Here is a 6,048-nt window from a genome sequence, read left to right on the forward strand (position 1 = left end):
GAGACTTGGCAAATTATGGAACAGTCTCAAATTTTAATAATTAAGGTGTAGATTCCGTTCAATTTTCTTGTTACTGTAATATGTTTAATAGATTCGGACAATGGGTCTAAGGTGTTATGGTGGGTGTTATATATATATATATATATATATATATATATATATATATATATATATATATATATATATATATATATATATATATATATATATATATATATATATATATATATATATATATATATATATATATATATATATATACTTTTAAAAAATATCACTATGTTTCTAACAAATTAGTAACTCTAAGAATGAAAATAATAATATTGACAACTTCAAAGCTAATAATAATAATCATAATGAATATGCTTTTAAATGAGAAAAAAAAAATATAAACTACAATCCTTATAAGTTAATAAAGTTAACACGGTTATATTAAGAATATTATATTCAAATAAGAAACCAACAAATACATAGAATAAACAAAGTTATATTAAAAATATTATATTCAAATAAGAAACCAACAAACACATAGAATAAACCAATTGAATCATATATTACTATTTAATAAATTGAGAAAAATAAAATAATTAAGCAAATAAAACCTTCCTTTGATTTTGTTCCCTGACATCTGCCTATGTGTTTTCTCATCATATTGACATAAAACAAATGTCATCTATACTCGATGCCTTTGGGTTTTGTTTCATGGCATACATTACGGTTTGTGTTTGCGGATTTTGTGGAGTTGTGACCAAGAGGAGAAGGAGAGGGTAAAGTATCAGTATTAGTAGAGGTATCAGGGGTTGGTATGCTCTCAATTTGGTGAGAGTCGAGAAGAGGAGGTGGTGGGGGTTGTCTGAACCTAAATGTGGAGAAGGTTCGGAAAGAGCGGTTTCGGTCATTAGATAATCTCAAGATGGAGGAGATGTTTCTATGGAGTTATCGAGAAAGGAACATGGAGGGGGTTGATTTGGTATCATGGCATGAAATGGAAAGGTGTCTCATCGAATACTATAACGAGAGGTGATAATTTTGGTAGTGTCAAGATTAAAACAACGAAAACCTCTATGATTGGAAGGATATCCTATGAAGGCAAATGGGGTGGATCTTAGGGCTAATTTATGTGGTTTGGGAATGTGAGGGTAGAAAGGCATCCAAAGACATGGAGATGAGTGTAAGAAGGGGGGGGGGGGATTTAAGATTTTAGTAAATGGAATTTGGTTGTTTATCGAGACAGAGGAAGTAAGGTTTAAGAGATGGGTAAACCATGTGTAATATGTAAGGTTTTCGAACCAAAATTTAAGAGGAAGATGAGCTTGAAGTAGAAGGTTGTCGATGAAATTATTGATGGTGCAAATCATCCTTTCTAACTTTCCATTTTGTTTGGAGGTATGGGGACATGAGAAATGGAAAACAATGTTGTTTTGATCAACGAGATTGTGAAATGGATGATTATCAAATTCACATCTATTGTGTGCTACAATGCAACAATAAGAATTTACTAAACATTAAATTACTATTTAATAAAAAAAGATATATATTAAATGATTTCTATTATTATATGTATATTAAATAATATCATTATAAGTTTTTATGGAAACTAATTAAATTCATCATTAATGCTAGCAATAATATTCTTTCAGAATGAATTCGTAGAATGGGAGTGTATTTTAGCAGATAGTGTTTTGTTGTATTTTAAGTGAGCGATTACAGAAACAAAAAACGAACCCATACATAAAAACCTAGATGTGAATTCGTTCTGAAAGAATCTTATTGTTGACATTAATAACAAATTTAATTAATTTTCATAAAAAAGAATTATAATAATGGATATCATTTAATATATCTACAATTATGAAAATCATTTAATCTATATTTATTTATTCAAATAATTATTTAATTTATCAAATTCATATTGATGCATTCTAATACACAATAAATATAAGAAATACATTAACATATATATATATATATATATATATATATATATATATATATATATATATATATATATATATAGAGAGAGAGAGAGAGAGAGAGAGAGAGAAAGAGAGAGAGGTGGGTTCAATTGAGAAAATAAAAAAGGTTGAGAATGGGGGAATCATTCTCAGCCACTCATTTAATCTAATCATAAAAAAAAACACGGTGACAAACTTGTAAATATGTTAATAACCTTCAATCTCAAATACATATCGATAACAGTTCGTTCATCATCAAAATTTCCCTCCAACCTTCAATAATCATCCAGATTTCTTCAACTAAACCGGAATTTCTTCGCTGTTCATGAAATTGGAATCCAAGTTCTGGACTCACAGTCACAGTCGACATTGAAGGACTCAGAATCGGTACTCACAGGTCCCAATCGGATTTTCGGAAATCAAAATCAAAATGAGAAATCGATCAGACATAGGATGTCGCATCTGAAGTTGAAATCGGAAGTATATGATGATTTGGAATTGATAACTTGATGATTTTAATATTTTTAAAATAGTTAACTTGCATGCACTTCAACTGTTTGATGAAATGCATAAACTAAATTACCACGTTATATTCACATATGAATATGTTTTCTCACCTGAATCAGTATATGATTATTAAAAACACAAAACAAATATGCAAGTCTGTATGTTATTCATATGTGAATAACATATAAAAATTATATATATTTGTTAAAATACCTTCAAATATTCATAAGTGAATATATTCACAAGTGAATATACATTGTAATATTCATATGTGAATATACTGTGTAATATTCATAAGTGAATATATCATCTAATATTCACAAGTGAATATAGTATGTAATATTCACATGTGATATACCATGTAATACTATGTAATATTTACATATAAAATATTATTTAATACTCATAAGTGAATATATCATCTAATATTCACAAGTGAATATATTATGTTAATATTCACAAGTGAATGCATCGTCCAATATTAAAATATGAATATACTATATTTATTATATGCTATATTCATATATGAATGATACGTAAATTGTAAAAGAAAAAAAAAATCATACTTTTTCTTCATAAGTGAATAATGAATGTACTGTAATAAAATGTAATGCATTTTTATTCACTTATTAATAACGATAGCTGGAAATATAAAAAAAATATTTTATCTTAAAACTATATCAATATGGATGTCTATTTGTAAAGAATAAAAAACCATGAATTTTGGTATATTTAAAATCATTTTTTGATAAAAATAGCTTCTAAAAATTAAAAAAAAAAATGAAAAAAAAACTATGTTTTTGTATATATTAAGGTAATGATTAGCATAGTTTAAGAAAATATGTTTTGTTAGAAAACACATATGCATTTCTTTTCCATTTCTGCCGGTACGTTGAAATCTTTTGCGGCAAAAATAAATGATTGACTGAGAATGATTCCCCATTTTCAACATTTTTTTTGTCAATTGAATCCTCCTATATATATATATATATATATATATATATATATATATATATATATATATATATATATATATATATATATATATATACTTTAGATCACGTGAGAAAAAAAAAAAAAAAAAAAACTTACACAAGAAATCGAGAAAACAATTTAAATGCATATTTTTTTAATTCATAATAGTGTTTCTGTATAGTAGTCAAAGAACCGGAATGGGAGAAAGTTAAATTCTGCTTTTAAGGAGACTAATGCATGGTTAAACACCTTTTCATTCCTAATTCTTTGCAGTTGTGGTACTCTTAAATACTTAAACTTTTAAGTTCTATTCGCTAAAAACAGGTCACTTAATGCTCGTGAATTTTAATTTTGGACAGGTTACTGATGGACATGGGTGGGTGGATTTTTGGATGGAATTAATGAGGAGTTGAAGATTGTGTTTGGAACAACGTTTTATGTACTAGTGTGTTTGACTGCTTATAACTTTAGGGGGTGTTTGGTTAAATCAATGTTTTCAGAAAGATTTGGATAGAAGCGAATTGGAATTATAAGAAGATGTAATATGTCACGCGTTCGGCGTTTGGTTATCATAAATGGAATGGAATTGGATTCAAGATCTTTATTAATTTTGAAAGGCAAATGATTTGGTTATCATAAATGGAATGGAAATATTTATTAATTTTGAAAGGCTGAGAAATATATGATTAAGGTTGAATATTAAGTTTTTTTTTTTTTTTTTATAATCTCAATAGAACTTATATTCTCTATATATATATATATATATATATATATATATATATATTATTTTTTAGGTGATTATTCTGTGTACAAAAGATAATTTTAGACCAATTTTGACCAATGGAAATGAATGACTATGATTTTGTGAGTTATGATATTACAATGGAATATCATATTCTATATTATCATTCAAATTTAATTATAATGGTATTTTAAACTATTAGCTATATTTAAAAAAGAAAAATTTTAAATTTTAAGGGATAAATTCTATTTTTTTTTAATTAATTAACTTTCAATTCTAATTTAATTTGTAATTATAATCAGTTATAAGTTATTTTATTCTGTTAGAATGAAATTTTGTTAGAATGACATTCTATTAAAATGATAGTTTATAACATTGTTTAAAAAGACATGAATAAGTATATTATCAAAGAGTACAAAAAATCGATTCCGGAACTAATAATATATCAAATAATTACATTGTATGATTGTGATACAAATAAAATATTCTTAAAGAATAACAACGTTTTAAAAGAATAACAAGTGTAATGCTTAAAAATAACGACATTCTTAAATTGTGAGTGTGATCAATCTTTGATTCATTCTTCAAGTCATTCCTATTAGGTTTTCAAGCTATTATTCAAGCTATTCCTATCACAAATGCATTGCCATATATTTTGTAGTGATACATGTCTAATTCTTCGTAAATATACTTGTTGTTGAACTTGATTCCAAGTCTTTCTCTTATATGATCAATATTTGATTCCTTCTTCAATCCATTCTGAAAGAACAACAAGCATTAGTTGTTAGTACTACCGGTTAAGAAAATTGATTTGACTAAACCAAAATAATATAATATAATTGATCATTACTATATTTATAGCCAAAACACATATTATATAAATTAAAAAAAAATGTTTTTAAGACATTTTGACAAAATGAATTTATACAAATAAATTTTGACAGAATGCATTTATACAAACACGAGTTGCATACATACTTTGTAACAAAATAAGCTATATATACACACATACACTAATATTAATTGAATACACAATAATGTAAACTTAGTCAAACATACACAAATTGTAAAACATGGATATGGTATGTTATCTTTCAACGGTTCAACCCTTCCACTTTAAAGTATTTCACTTTTGGCCCTTATTGTTAGTACGCGGGGCGTACCACAGGGTATGCTTAGCGTACTAGCTGAGAAGCTAGTACGTGGGGGCGTACCATGTGTGTATACTTAGCATACTCATGCGAGGTTGGATGGCGCCTTCGGGAACGTTCATGGGGCGTACGTTTATGTATGCGGGGCGTACATGCATTTTAGTGAAACCCTAATTTGGGGTGTTGCACCCTATATAAGCTCCTTAAGTCCCTAGGGCTGGCCTCTTTATCGACCTCCATTGCCCTAAAACCTTAATCTCAAACCCTAATAGCCTTTTTGAGTGTTCTTGAGCCTTGATCTTGATTTCGGTGGTTTTTGCTCCTTGAAGTGAAAGACGAAGAAGTTGGTGGACCCATTCTTTGGAAGGAAGCTTAGATATATAGATTTAGCTCCATCTTTTGGTGACTTTTGTGGTATAAAGTCCCAATCTTTATCCTTGTATGTTTAGATCTCTTTATGTCATGGTTTTTGTGCTTTTGGTTCCTTTTTGGGTTAGTTTGATGAGTTAAGTTGTTTGAGGGGCTTATTCTTTTAGATCTGGTCACATTATGAGTTTCTTGATCTTAAAGGTGCAAGCTTTATGGGGTTTATGGTCTCATGCATGCATTAAGTCATCTATTAAGTCCTTTTGAGATTTAAGAGCTTTATTAAGCCATGCATGCATGTAAAGTTAGCAACTTTACATGATAAACCATCTCATGGAAGTCAGATCTAAGT

The sequence above is a fragment of the Lactuca saligna genome, chromosome 4 (assembly GCF_052625555.1).
Source record: "Lactuca saligna cultivar CGN05327 chromosome 4, ASM5262555v1, whole genome shotgun sequence".
NCBI classification, from domain to species: Eukaryota; Viridiplantae; Streptophyta; class Magnoliopsida; order Asterales; family Asteraceae; genus Lactuca; species Lactuca saligna.